Below are 16,322 nucleotides of genomic sequence, written 5' to 3' on the forward strand. Positions count from 1 at the left end.
ATATTTATTTAGTGCTGAAGGATTTGCTCAAACAATAACCTTCTAAAAATATATTGATGTCAGTTCTTCATTATGCTTATATTCTTTGCCAAGCATTAACTGGAATCTACGGAGGCAAGCTTGGAAATCCTGCGTCTAATTACCTTATTGGAAAAGCGAATATGAGGCACCAATGTTGACTTGAAATTACGGAAAAATCCTGAGACTAAGGACCTCTGCATTTCATCCGTTAAACCCGAAACCCCATGAGAACGTCTAAGCCAAGAAATATGGAATACATAAGAAATCTAGTGGGTATAGAGGTCTCCACTCGTCCTTGTTATGTCTTTTTCCCCCATTGTAGTATCGTTTGCGTAAAACGGTGCGGTTATGACGCTGAACATGCGTTTTTTATACAGCACGGACTTGCGTTAACAATGAAGGCATGAAAAAAAAATATCATAAAAGTATACATAAAACTTAATACTGTAGGTTAAATTATGTGTATTTAATATCGATATGTCCATCCTCCAAACAAATTTGACGACATTTCTTTTTTAGTTTTTCATTGTGAGTGCCAATATTGGTGTATTTATTTAATTATGTCTAATAGATTAGAACTTATAACCAAATTAATGCGTGAACTATTGTATATGTATTTACTTCAAAGAACATGTGATTCTGCCGCGCTATTTTTATTACAGGAAAGTAAACAGACACATTGGTCATTAAGCATTACAATAAGCTCCCCATTACAGATACGACCGAGTAGCATCTAGTTTATCATATATCAACCAACGAAGAGTACTAACCATGACTCCAGGCAACTTCATCCCAGCTTCGTCTACGAAAACAACAGCTGCCTTCGATCATCGTTTCTTCGACTATGAACCATATTATGTATCAGGTAACACTATATTTGAACCTCAGTATCAAGTGCTTTAACGAACTATATAATCACATAAATGCTGAGAACCCCATCGATCAGAACATGACAAACGATATTTAACGATATTTGAAGTTGAATAACATTTAAAGACATTTGAAGATATTCGAAGATGAAATTAAAGACTATTTGAAGTTTAATCCTGAGAACTTTATCAATCAGCAACTGATAAACAATATTTGAAGTCAAATGACACTTAAAGACATTTGAAGATATTTGAAACAGAAATTAAAGAAAATTTGAACTTTGACTCTAAGAACACCATCAAGCAGTACAAGATAAACGATATTTAACAATATTTGAAGTTAGATAATAGTTGGAAATGTTTGAAGTTAAATTTAAAGACTATATATTAAATGGGTCACCAGAGTATGACAACAACAAATTTCAAATGTCTGAAATTAACAGATTTACGTAAGAGTACCTTCCTTATAGGAATCAAAAATCCAAAAAATGATATGCTGAGAAGAAAAACCTAAGCACCTGCAGAAGAACGAACCATATCTCAGTTGACCATTAGAAAAGTATTTAACGGTCCTTTCCTAGTTGACTATTAGGGAAAACTTACCGTGTAAAGACAACTAGACTCAAACTGTTCCATGAAGAAACCACAACGTAAGTGCTTCGAAATTTTTCCCAGGACAAAAGGAGTGAAGGACAGTAATTTACAACAGAAGGGTGTAGTACACTAAGGACACGAAAGGTGATCAATAGATGTGAGGCTACATGTGTTACTTCCTAATAACTTTGACAATTCAAATTTAATTTCAATGGTGGAAGTGTTTTAATGTCATCAGTGAATATGTTGAACCAAATATTGTATGTTATAAATCATTTATGTATGTACCACAAGTAGAATTAGGTGTAATATTATTATTTTATTCATTTAACGTTGTTTAGATAGTATTTAGTACGTCATATAGACAGCAAAAAAAAAACTAATGTAAAAGTAGAATAGTCCAAACCTTATTGGAAAAGTAAAAGTAATCAGTGTTAGATATAGAAAAAGAAAGAAAAAAAAAATTTTAGTAGAGTATCTAAACTAGAACCAAAAATCATATGATTCCGTGATACGAAACTTAGATGGTAGCTTAGAATAAAACAAGAAAAATAAATGAACCTTTTTAGAACTCCTGGGGGGCAATAACTAATGATAGGACGTCATTATGTAATGGTACGTGTGATCAGTACCATAAGTCAGTTTCGATGCATTTAAAATACCAAAATAAAGTTCCTTTCTAAAGATAATTCAGACTCCTTATAATTAAGCTAAATCTAGTCGCAAAAATGAAAACTCCTTAATCAGCAAAAAGAGAAATTGCATTTCTAGCTTCAGTCAGATAACGGCGCTAGTCGTTCGAATTTCGCTCAAATAATTGTATCAAAAAAAAATACAATGCATAAAATTTCCAAGGAAGTTTAAAAGACAAAAAACTGTGTGAAATCCTGAATCATCTAAAAAATATTTAAGATATTATTGGACTAGGATTCATATGCTGGGGGCACGTGAGCCAATGGCAGGCAGTCCCTAGAGCGCAGGACAAAAGAACTGCGTTTGGGAGTGGGGTAAATGTGTTTTTTTATTTTAATATGAAGTCAGACTTAAAACGATTAGTACCGCAAATAATTTCGGTCACCATTGTTGTCATTGAAGTGACCCGTTGCTGTACAACTAAGCATGTAAGTTAAATAAATCTATTGTCTTTTTATATGTGTTTGTTTCTCTTATATGTCTGAGTCTAGTCCGATAGTGGGTAATTAGTTCGCCAGTCTCCAAGGTAAACGCTCCCAAAGGAATCTGATCTCCAGATAGCTCAAGAAAGAAGAAGCCACATTGGTATGTCTACATATTCAATTTTCTCTCATTAATTGAGAGCGGCGCTAGCCTAGTTGACACAATCTCCAGCCCTATAAGTGGCACTATAGGAGAAATCTCTATCGCCACGAGCAAACCTTTTCTATTACCGCAAATAATTCTTCAATGGTACAACATTGCTTTCTGGGAATTTCCATTTGAGAGGCAGCATACAGGAGTTCAGCTTAATTTTTAGGGGCGCATGCTTTGAAACTTAAATGCAAACCTTACACACTAGTTCATACCGTTTTCACGGCTGAGTAAAATACAATTATGACAGATTTTCGATTAGCTGTTTGGCTGTTTTTGTTTTTTTTTTAGTTTTTTTTTTATTTTATTTTTTTTGTGCAGACCAGGTTTGCTCTTCTCCTCAAGACCAAATTTACACCCTTTCACTGCTGGGCAAAATCAAATTATCATAGATTTTTAATTAGCTGTTTGGTTTTTTTTTCTGTAGACCAAATTAGCTCTTTTGAGGATGCTTTCAGGCTCTTGTTTGTAACACTAGATAGAAGATTTTTGAAATGAATTTATAGTCCAAATTAACCCACCTGAGGGTACTTTCAAAGCTCCTACCTAAAACCACTTTGTTGTTTGGTCTGAAAAAAGAGGACAACCAACAAATCTTTTTCATATTTGTGACAGGTTGTTTCTTCACATAATATTTGAAGCTCTAAAAGTAGGATGAGGGACCATATGAAAAAGTGAGGGTACTCATAATTCGAAGCGCATATCCACTTCTGAAAATATCAATAAGGCACAGGCAGTCAACAATTTGGAGCTGGTCAAAAAGTTCCTGTTTGTTTTTGCAATGCTTTCTAGTATAGTTGTCATATACCCAAAAAGAAGAAAAAAAACAACAAAGAAGTATGGAGATATGAAACTAAGAGAGGAAAGTAAATAATAAATGAAAAATTAAATAAAAGAGGTGAGAAAACGAGGATTTTGTCAGCCAGTGGCAAAACATGAAGACGAAAAAGAACAAGCAAATATTTCGACAAGGGCCTCCGCCAAGTTGTCTTCAGTGCAAAACCAAAAAAGAAAAAAAAAATCTAACCTTTCGAAGTTTATCCGACAAAAAGAGAACAGACACTGAATAAAAGCCAGGCAGGAATCAATGAAAAAGGATTTACCAAAATGATTGAGCAAGATTTTTTTTGGCCTTGCAATAGTCTTAGGTTGTCTGTAATTTCGGTTTTCATTAGATATGCAAATATGTTCTCTTAAATTAGACTGGGCGAAAATATTGATTGATTCTTTCAATATTAAATTGTCATATATTGGGCTTAATGAAATATCTCCGGTGTCTCTATTTATGGCCAAATTTCGGTTTACATATTTTTTTTACCTCAATTACCTCTTTAAAAGAGTGTGGTAGGCCATTTACAATAGATATTAAGTTGCCTCCTCAAAAAGAACCAGATGTGTAGGATTTTCAAAGATATGCAGAGCCAAGGCAGAATCAAAGTTGTCATTTTTATTTTCCAATCTCAGGGACTTGTCTAGCCTATTGAAATTTTGTGTTCATGCAAACGTTCACCAAGTTGTTGATGGGTCCTACCAATGTAAAATTTCCCGCATGAACACGGGGCTCTGTAAACACCACTACCCAGTACAGGGTCAGTTTTATCTTTCCCTGAGTTGAAAAAATGTTCAACTTTCTGTCCAGTTTTGAAAGAAACAGAGATATTACATTTATTTAAAAATTTTTCAAGTTCATCGCTAAATTTTAAGATGTATGGTAAAGTGGTAAAAGTTTTTTTCTCAATTACCGGTATAACTGAATCAAGGGGGATGGGCTCCCCATTTTCTTGTTTTATCTTTTTTAATCGTATATCTATGATATTTTCAATAGGGTTTTAGGTTAGCCATTGCAGAATAGAATATCTTTGAAATAATTTAATTCGGAATTTACATGATTACATGAACAGGTTTTTAAAACTCTGTTGACTAAAGAGATTATTACCCCACTTTTCACAGAAGGGGGGTGATTTGACAAGAAACGTAGATACCAATCATTATGGCTTGGCTTTTTGTATATAGAAAATTCAAGACTAGGAGTATTTTTTACAATCAAAACATCCTAGAAAGGCAGCTTTCCTGAATCTTCTGGTTCCATTTGAAGGAAATTTCCATGATTTGAAGGAAAATTATTTTATTTCCAATCATTTTAATACATTATCCAGGTAATCCAATATATATCAGATCAAAAATGCTATGGAGACAAGTCTCAGCTTCATGAGAATTTCTACCTTTGGCCTAATAATCTGCTCTTTAGGATTGTAAGCACTGGCAAAGCAGTTCCCAGAATTTGAGCCAGGTTTTAAAGCGACTTCAAACCACCCTCCAAAGATATATCCTTAATCTGAGTTGTGTGTCTGTTCCTGAAAGTCTTATTCACCTATCTCACCATCCCTCTAAGTAGCCAAAAAGCTGTTAAACTACAATGTCAGAGAAAATAACTGCACTAGGGATGTAATCAAAATATGGACAAAATTACAATCACAATCTGAACACAAGCAAAACCCATTTGTACTAAGGCTAAAATTGATTATATGGAATTAGTGGTATTTTCATCTATAGAAGAAATGATTCTAAGTATTTTTTGTGCATATTGATCTGCCAAAACAGCCACCGTAGGTGGCAGTATTAGTACCTGCCACCACAAGTGGCACTACACTAACAACTGAGCAACACTATATCTAGTCTAGAGTAGTCACTAAATTATTTGTCAAGTATGTTTAAATTAAAAAGTGGTATAATTTGTTAAAAGTTTTGGAGGTGAAAACTGTTGTTACAGTGGATACTTTATGCTTTAGTATGGGAAAGGTGTTGTTTTTCTTTGGTTTGTTGCAAAAGCATCATAAAAAAAATCATAAAATAAAGGAAGTTTTATGTGAGAAACAATTATTGGTAAATTGATTTTGTAAGACCAAACAAATAGACTATTCAATACTATTTCAGAATACAATAATTACTGTCCTTGCAAATTTATTCAAGCCTCTCCCCTCCCCCCCCTCTAATGGAGGGGGTGCTGATTTTTTTTTTAAGATTTGCTTTATTGGGCCTTACAAGCCAACTGATGAAGGGAAGTGAAGTAAGAACATCATATCACGCAAACTGACTAAATTCATGATTTTGGGTTATTACCCTAAATTGCCACTGCCAGCAAGATAAGTTGGTGATGACCTCACGTAGATTTCTTGCTGGCGGTTGTGTGAAAACTTCAGTTAAAGTTAAATTTCCAACTGAGCTTCTAGTCAAAGTTTGCCTAATCTTTGTTGACGCCAGCTTTAAATAGGTCTATAGTGGCTCCCTGGACTGTCTGTTATGTCTACCCATTCCATAGTGGCACTTCTCTAACACTGAAAAAGCTTTGCAACTGTATTATTTGAGACCAGGCAAGATAGAGTTTTTTGCTGTGGCTACTTGTTTTACTACCTGAAGGTGGGCAACTTCAAAGTCTGTACACGTTGTTCATACAGTGTATTATGCAGCATAGGGACAAGTTTCGTTGCCCTTCTCTGTACATTCTCTATGGCTTCTGCATCCATTTTGTATTGCAGGGGTGCTACTACCATTCGAAATTCAAGATGAGGGCAAACTAGGGCTGTATAGAATTTCTTTACCACATCTGGTTTTCTTGTGACGAATGGGCACTTAATTAGTCCAAGGGATCGGTCAGCCTTAGCAACCTGCACTCAAGTGTGGCAATGAAATTTCAATTGGTTATCAATAATAGCTTGTAGGTCCTTCTCTTCACTAACTACTTACAGTTGTTTACCTTTAATAAAACAAGTATACTGATGGTTATTATGCCCAAGATGCAAAACTTTGCATTTTGAACTATTAAATTCCAGCACCCAAGCAATGGACCAGTAATGCAGACTATCTAAATCTTATTGTAGGTGAAAGATCTCCCCTTCAGTTTCAACAGCACTAAACAGTTTAGAATCGTCAGCATATAAGGTAAGGGGGTTTTTCAAGTTAGTTGTGTAATCATCGATATATATGCTGAACAGAGTTGGTCCAAGAATGGTTCCTTGTGGAATGCTACTTAAGACAGGAGACATGGTTGAGCAGGTAATGCTGTCATTATCTTCATACATTACAACCTTCTGAGACATTCTAGACAAAAAAGCCTAAATCCACAGAACAACATCCTCCACTACTTAATAGGCACTTAATTTCAGATTTGGTAAGTGTTCTACTTTATCAAATGCTTTTGCCTGATCAAGCAGGAGAAATTCTATGGGTTTACCAGTTTCCAAAAGGTTTGTAACAATATCATAGATTGAATCTAGTTAGTTTCATCAGACCTGCCTTTACAAAACCATGTTGAGTATCAATAAATAATCTGCTACTCTCGAAATGGTGCAAAAGAGCATCATTGACAAAACCTTTAATAATTTTGCATATCACTGAGGTAAGAGTAATAGATCTGTAATCATCTGCACAGTCCTTGTTTCCTTTCTTGAAGATTGGTTTGAAGTTTTCTTGCTTCCAATCTTGGGGTAGTTCTTTCCTTTCACTGGACATGCAAAAGATGGAAGTAACAGCATTTGACATGTACAGGGCAGTTTCTTTATAAAGCCTTTGGTGAAGTTTATCTGACCCAGCTGCAGTATTTGCATTCAGGTTTTTTAATGTTTTGCAAACATCATCATTGGTAAAGGTAACAGGTGGCATCTGTGAGGTCACATTGACAGTGGAAATAATGAGAGGAAGAATGTCTGGTGGTAAATTAGTGAAATTTGGGCAAAAACATACATTCAGACAATTTGGAATCTCTTTTATATCAGAAATAGTGCTGCTATTAGGCTGTTTCATGTTAGGTATAGCTCAACAGGATGGGTTGGTTCTAGATACATACTACAGAAAACTTTCAGGATTTATTTTAGAGTCAGAGGCAATTCAAGTGCTATTACTTTTTAGCTGCTGTAATTGCTCAACTTGACCCTCCCCCCTCCTCCTGAAAAAAGGGCCTGATATAATTCACTGATTTTTTTTTTCAAATTGACTTTATTTGTCATTATGATCCAACTAATAATTATGACCTATTAGTGAGATTGTTTATGATTGTGATTTGATTTGTTGGTGCATCATGTTTTGCATTTATAAACATTTTTTTCATAACAGATTTTACAAATTTAATTACATATCCACAGAAAAATAAAATATCCTTGCAAGGCCATATCCAGGGTAGGGGAGGGTACTTGAATGGGGGCGCAAATAATATATTTCTTTTTTCTATCTGATCTACATCTTATAACACAAGTGTATACAATTATTTACCCTGTACCTAATCTACTAAAATTAGCTTATTCAAACATTTTGTCACTATATAAACAGGATCAATTATAAACAGAATCAAAAGTATTAGTGACCTTTTAAATAAAAAAAAAATGTTTTGCTGCAGAAAAGTTCTAATTCCTATCATTTTGAGGAGCAAACCAAAATTTTTGACCCAAACAGGGCCATTATGCAATTGAATGAAAATTTTGAGAATACCAATCAATTTATAATTATTGACAAGTAATATACATAGCCTATAAGTGATCACTGAAAAAAAAGTATTAAAAAAAATCAGTGCTTACATTTTTTTTACTGATTTTTTTTTTCAAACTGACCTTATTTGTCATTATGATTTAACTAATAATTATGACCTATTAATGAGATTGTTTATGATTGTGATTTGAGGTGTTGGTGCATCTTGTTTTGCATTTATAAACCTTTTTTATAACAGATTTTACTAATTTAATTACATATCCACAGAAAAATAAAACATCCTTGCAAGGCCATATCCAGGGCTGGGGAGGGTAATTGAATGGGGGCCAAAATAATATATTTCTTTTTTCCTATCTGACCTATATCTTATAACGCAAGTGTATACAATTATTTACCCTGTACCTAATCTACTAAAATTAGCTTATTCAAACATTTTGTCACTATATAAACAGGATGAATTATAAACAGAATCAAAAGTATTAGTTACCTTTTAAATAAAAAAAAAGTTTTGCTGCAGAAAAGTTCTAATTCCTATCATTTTGAGGAGCAAACCAAAATTATTGACCCAAACAGGGCCATTATGCAATTGATGAAAAATTTTGAGAATACCAATCAATTTATAATTATTGACAAGTAATATACATAGCCTATAAGTGATCACTGAAAAAAAAGTATTAAAAAAAATCAGTGCTTACATTTTTTTAAGTAATCAGTACTTAAAAAAAATTAGTGATCACTGATTTTTTTTTTTTAATTGACTTTATTTGTCATTATAATCCAACTAATAATTATGACCTATTAATGATGTTGTTTATGATTGTGATTTGAGGTGTTGGTGCATCTTGTTTTGCATTTATAAACCTTTTTTCATAACAGATTTTACTAATTTAATTAGCCTACATATCCATAGAAAAATAAAATATCCTTGCAAGGCCATATCCAGGGGGGGGGGGGGTACTTGAATGGGGGCGCAAATAACATATTTATTTTTTCCTATCTGATCTATATCTTATAACACAAGTGTATACAATTATTTACCCTGTAACTACTCTACTAAAATGAGCATATTCAAACATTTTGTCACTATATAAACAGGATCAATTATAAACAGAATCAAAAATATTAGTGATCTTTTAAATAAAATAAAAAATGTTTTGCTACAGAAAAGTTCTAATTCCTATCATTTTGAGGAGCAAACCAAAACTTTTTACCCAAACAGGGCCATTATGCAATTGAATGAAAATTTTGAGAATACCAATCAATATATAATTATTGACAAGTAATATACATCGTTTATAAGTCCAAAAGCTATCTAAAACCTATATGATTTCCACCCACTTTCAGAAATCAAACTCCCAAACAATACTGCATTTGCCCTCAATTTGTGCACAGTTCATACACAACAAAAGGCTATTATGTAGAACGCAGTGGCATATATATGATGGGGTTAATGGGGCCATTCTGTAAAATTTATTAAGTTTTTTTTAGTTTAAGGAGTTTATCCCTCATATAACAGAAAATGCTGGAACAAGATGGTGAACAATATGTTTCTGTTTGCTTTGTTAATTGATCTTTCCATCAGCACAGCATTTTAGAAGCCTAGTAAAAACCTGCTGATCAGCTATTGCTAGTCAAGACCTCTGCTCAACCTTCATCAGTGCAAAAAAGTAAAAATGTTCAAATAAAAGTCCCTAGGAGAATATAAAAACAAATAGACATAAAAAAATTAAACTATAAAATTAAAATAGCCTAAGCCCGCTCAAAGCAATAGTGAAAGGGTAACTAAATTAAAGCATTAAACATTGAATGGCTATTCAAACTTGGAAAGTTGATTTTGCATAAAACTTTTTTTTTATGTTTCCCAGGTATATTAGCATCATAAATCAGTTGAAAAATAAGAGCTTGTGAATAAAAATAATATAAATAATTTGAATTTATAAGTTCATTATAAATGAGTTTAGGTAAGTTTCACTGGTGTCTCTATTAGGGGCAAGGGCAACTATCTCAAGCAAGGGTGTAGCAAAGATTTTTGCCAGGGAGGGGGGGGGGGTAAAAAACAAAATTTTTACAAAACATATCAAAAATTTGTTTATATTCAGTTTTGTTACTTTTTGTAAGTCCTAATTATTGTTTTTCTTGGGGGGGGGGGGGGTCAGACCCAGTACCATCCCCTACCCAGGATATGCCTTGCAAGGATATTCTATTTTGCAATGGATATGCCATTAATTTAGTGGACTCAGTTATGGAGAAAAGGATTATAAAGGCATAACAAGATGTACCAACACCTCAAACCTTAACTGAAAGCACCTCATTGCTAGGTGAATAGAAACATTTCACTGTTTTATGCTTAATTCCCAAATTGAGTGATCCATTAGAAAAAATTTAAAAATAACATAACCTCAATGTAACATTTAAGGGTCTAAACCAAATAGAGAGCTTTTTCAACTATGGGAAGGATAGAACTAGCCCCACTTTTGGTAGTAGTACATACAAAATCCCATGTTCTTTTGGTTGTTTCTGTATGGGAAGGAGCCACCAACAACTGGGAGAGAGGTTATCAGAACACAGAATTGTCAATAGGCAAAGTTTTGAAGCAATGCCCCAGACCTGAAATATTTTACTCTGCCTTGGCTCAGCCAAAGGATTTAAGCCATTTTCTCCAAGAGAGAGGGAGGCAAAAATACCCTTTTAATCTCCTGCTTGCAGAAGCTGCCTTATTGTTTGCTGTACACTTTAATAATTTAAAAAGAGTGCATCAAAGCAACAAAATAAAACTTATTTATAAATGTATATTTCCTTTTATATATCTAACTAGGTTCTGTACTTTAAGATCAATCTCACAGAATAAGACAAGAATTCCCTTGGTCACTGTCTGCTCAAGGCTACTACTTCTCTTATTTAGCTATTGCCTGTACTTTTACTTTGTAAGAACCATCCTGAATTTACCAATTTTTGAACTTAAGTTGGATTTCTTTTAGCATTTTTAAGAATTGAAGATTTCTCAGGACTTTCAGACCTTTTCTTATTTTATTGCTGATTTCAACAAGGAAAAGAATCACAGTAGAAAACTAACAGTTGACATTTTGTGTGTCTTATCTGTACTTCTTCTTATGGCACATTGAGGGTTTTGGAAATTCTAAAGACAGCTAATATTTGAAGTTGGCAAATATGTTATATCATAATTCACTTATAAGCCTAGAATTGGGGCAGTTTAGAAGAAAATAAGCTAAGAAAGCAATTCTTACTTCATAATATGTACAAAATTGTATTCAACACATTTTGACTGTAATTCCACTGTGCTTTACCCCAAGTCCCTAATTGCCCCACCCCTGATGTGCAAATATATAGCCCAAATTATATATTTCCTATGTGTCATTCTTGTTTCAACCCATGTAGGGGAGAGAGGGGCGAAACCACACGGGGGGGGGGGGCCTCCATACATTTGATCTCTTGCCTAAAGTTTTGAGCTAATTCCATTCACAAAATTCCCACTAGATACCCTTCATGTAATGAAAATTTGGCACAAATTTTAAATTTTTGATAAAAGAGACAACCTAGAAAAGAGGTAATGAAGTTTTTATATGCTTGCTGGAAATCCTGACACATGTAGTCACTGTCAAATATTTTCTAAGTTATTGTAGCTCTTGGGCTGTAACATAGTGGAATCAGACAAGGTATGCCCCTGCTATCTGCATGGCAATTTTCATGAGTAAATATCAGGCCATTATCTACAAAAAAAAACTACAAATCACATCAACATGGGGCAACTCAGTACACTTTTTTGGGGGCGGTTCTGGACACTTTTTGTGATCTCCTGTTTTGCCTTGTACTGACAGAAGTTTTTTGTAACTTGGAAAATGGAACTATATGTAGTTGGAAGCAGAATATTGGTAAAATTGATAGTGTTCCTGTTGTGCTATAGAGGACCTGAAGTGATATATTTTTGCCTATCAAAGTTTGTTTTCAACATTTACACTTAGAAAAAAGTTACCCCTTGCCTTACAGCCTAGCGTATTTAAACACAATTATTCCGCGTAACAATCTTTGTCTTAGATAAAATTCATCCAAGATTAAGTCTGCCTGTTTCTAAGATATTTTTTTCCAACTTTGAGATCCTGTGTTTGAAATTGGACAACATTTTCCATGATTGGAACATCAAACTTGCATATGGCCCTAACTCCTGAAAGCATCAGACCAGATCCACAAGCAAAACTGAAAGTGGGTCCACACAAAAACTCGAGAAAAAGAACAGATATGCAAGAAAAAAGGCACTAGAAGCAGAGACTGAGCTAAGGCTTGCTAAGAAAAAGAAGAAGTTGCTATAAAAAAGTCAAAGGTTTCATTCAATGCTGACAAAACTAGAGATGGCATTTCAGACATAGATATGCAGCTCAACAACAAGTCTTTACATAGTGGAAGTATTAGTGAGTTTGAGATTGATGAGGAATTATTTTGTAGAAATTTTGTGCTTGTAAGGTTTATGGTGGGAAAGAAGCAAAACTCTGCTGTTTACTATCTTGGTGAAATAGAAGAAATAATTGGCAGAGCAGCAAAAATACACTACAGTACCTGTGCAAGTCTGGTGGGAATTTCATCTTCCCTGAATATCGAGATTGTGTAGAAACTGACTTTTAGTAGTGACTGGTTTCACTCAGAGGAACTGAGTAAACAACCAAAGCCCTTGTATTTGGCTATGATTTGGCCAAATTTCCCATAACATAAATGTAATGTTGCATTTAACTTCTATATTATCTGAATTAAATGTAATGCTATCTGAATCTATTATTACAAGCATTGATTAATGAAAGTCTGGGAATGCCCATGTGTTTACAAAGTCACCCCCTGGTTGGGGCAACTTTGGACACTTGAAGAGGTTACACATTTTTGGGTCTCTCCAAGAAATGACATGATGGATGTCATTGAAAAAAATCACCAATAAAAGTTAATAATTGAGTAATATATTTGTGTAAAAATTAAATTTGTATCTTTAAAAATTTGCCTTGTAGGGGTCAAAATCCTCAAAATGTATGGTTTTGCCCCTTTCTCCCCTATCCAAAAATAGAATCAACTGTGACAAACTCAAGAAATGCAAAAACACAATGGAAATATATAGGGTATCACAATTTGGGTTAAATATTTGTATATTAGGGGGCTGAGGGTGAAGTCAGGGGAGCAGCTCTGGCATTTTTACTGAGGGTGGGGCAAAAAGGGTCCATATCCAGATAGTCAAGGGACATGGGCTATATAAGTTTTTTCTCTAAATTATTGGGGGTTGCCTCTCCCCCTTGCCCCCTGAAAATAATGCCCCTGAGTGGAGTAGAGTTAGACCTACAGTCAAAATGTATTAAATAGGCCTACAATTATTATGTATAGTATGAAGTTATAATTGTTCTGTTAACATGTTTCCTTTTAAACAGCATCAATTCTAGACGTATACCCTTATATAGCCAAAGACAGAAATGGCAGTAAGCTAATTCAAATGTAGGCCTACATCAATGCTTATCCTAATTTGCTTTGAGCTAGAGACCTGAGTGTCAAACTTCAATCAAACTTTCAAAACAGACATCCACCATATGGCTAATATGGGAGTAAACTTCATTTGTGATGCAAATTGATGTTATATTTAGATTGAGGATGCAATTCTAAGTGTATATTTGCACATTAAGGGGGTGGGGGTATATATTCTATGAATATATAGATCCTAGAAAATTCATGAATTTCTTAGTAAAAACTGGAAAACAAGAAAAGAAGATAAAGGCTCTCCCCCAGCAAAATGTGCTAACTAGGATTATTCTGCATATATTGGAGTAATGATTGTTTTCTTAATATGTTTCCTCATGTCAAGCTGGACTCCTAGGCTTAAAATGCTGGTTGACTGGTTGGCTAATTTAATGATTTGTATATGTATACACTGTCAAATTAGTCACCTGGTGGTATCCCTTTCAAAATAAAAGATGTATATCCTTTAATGTTGGTATTGGTGATGAAAGTATAAGAAATGTAAGCAGCACTAGTTTTCATGAGGAAGAAATATGGATGGGGTGCTAGCCAATGCTGATTTGGCTATGAACTTTTCAGAAGTGTCATGGTTTTTTTTTTTTCATTTGTATGGCTACATTGGTAATACCAATCTCCTGAACTAGCATAAATAGACCTTTCACCAGGATTTTTAGACTGGACAAGGACAACTCTTGGTAAAATTTTACTTTAGCAACTTTTGGCTATCTTGGAAAGGGGTTAGGTTAGGAAAATGAAACTTTCAGGAATGGGTCTACAGGCTAAAGTATGGGTAAAGTTCTACAAAATCATATTATTGAGTTAGGACTAAAGTGAATACATTATTTGATGCCTTTTTTTATGCTGATTACGAATATAATAATCATTTTTATTGGAAATTAATTTCAGCCCCCCCCCCCTATATAGGCTATACCTAACCTAACCTAACCCTGAATTGGCATATATATATATATTCGTAATCAGCATAAAAAAAGGCATTCAATGGTGTATTCACTTTAGTCATAACTCAATAATATGATTCTGTAGAACTTTACCAAAGTATGTCCTGGGAAGATATTTTGGAGTACCTACCTCCACTCCTTCTCCCTCTAGAGGGCCCTGACCTTCAATGACCTTTCAAAATCTATGTGTTATAAAAGTGAAACCTTGCAAAATAAATCTTCTGCTTAAATGAAGTACAACACAATTGCTTTTGGCTTCACAACTTTGCTCAATCCTATTTTATAAGGTTTTAAAGACATGCAAATACATTTCCAAAATTTTGAAAAAAAAACATCCATATGGCTTAAAATTCTACTCAAATAACAGGAATTGCATTTTCAGGACTAAACCTAGAGAAAAAGAAACTGATAACTGAAAATTAAGATAAAATACAGTTTTGTCAAAATTTCAATAGGTCTAGGCCTACATGTCATGTAGGCAAATTTCAGGACCCTCTAGAGAGAGAAGGAGTAGAGGTAGGTAATTCTACATACCTTCCTGGGACATAACTGAGCCTGTAGACCCATCCCTGAAACTTTTATTTTCCTAGTCTAGGCTAACCCCTTTCCAAGACAGTCAAAAGTAGCTTAATTATAATTTTAACAACTCTTTGTTAATATAGCATTTCCGGTAAAATTCTACTTTAGTTACTTCTGACTATCTTGGAAAGGGGTTAGGTTAAGAAAATGAAACTTTCAGGGATGGGTCTACAGGCTAAAGTATGTCCTGGGAAGATATTTTGAAGTACTCACCTCCACTCCTTCTCCCTCTAGAGGGTCCTGACCTTTGATGACCTTTAAAAATATGTGAGGTATAGAAGTGAAACCTTGCAAAATAGATCTTCTGCTTAAATGAAGTACAATAAAATTGTTTTCAGTTTCACAACTTTGCTCAATCCTAATTTATAAGGTTTTAAAGATATGCAAATACATTTCCTAAATTTTGAAAATAAACTATTTATATGTCTTAAAATTCTGCTCAAATAACTGAAATTGCATTTTCACAGCTAAAACCAGAGAAAAAGAAACTGATAATTGAAAATTAAGGTAAAATGTTGTTTTGTCAAAATTTCAATTGGTATAGACCTGTCATTTAGGCAAATTTCATGACCCTTTAGAGGGAGAAGGAGTGGAGGTAGGTACTTCAAAATACCTTCCCGGGACATACTTTAGCCTGTAGACCCATCCCTGAAAGTCTCATTGTCCTAACCTAACCCCTTCCCAAGATAGCCAAAAGTAGCTAAAGTAGAATTTTACCGCATTTCCTTCAGAAGAGCTGCTCTCCTAGACTGTGTCATTATTGAAAACTAAAACCTTTGTAGGCTATGCAGTAGGCCTAGCAACAAACTACTTCCAATCCATTAAAACTTCCTTAATAAGTACAAGGACAAATTTTCCGTGAGCCAATATAGTAACGTCAATGAAGTTGCTTTATAGCGTGTAAGGATTTCGTTGATTAAATTTTTACTATGATGAACCTCGATTTCTCCTCTTGGATGATTGCCGTCTTTTTCACACGCTTACATATATTCAAAAT

At 34.1% G+C, this 16,322-nt stretch overlaps 1 protein-coding gene across 1 annotated transcript in view; it reads right to left on the reverse strand.

Moving 5' to 3' along the window:
• The window catches only part of LOC148942908 (alpha-mannosidase 2-like), a 322,023-nt gene extending 305,709 nt beyond the window's left edge, over positions 1-16,314 (reverse strand). The window contains exon 1 of the mRNA XM_089102392.1: positions 16,264-16,314. The gene's annotated coding sequence lies outside the window, so the exon portion shown is untranslated. The remainder of the gene's footprint in view (positions 1-16,263) is intronic.
• Positions 16,315-16,322: the final 8 nt, after the last annotated feature.

This window comes from Artemia sp. Qi Xiang Cuo, chromosome 16, assembly GCF_049724085.1.
Source record: "Artemia sp. Qi Xiang Cuo chromosome 16, ASM4972408v1, whole genome shotgun sequence".
NCBI lineage: Eukaryota > Metazoa > Arthropoda > Branchiopoda > Anostraca > Artemiidae > Artemia > Artemia sp. Qi Xiang Cuo.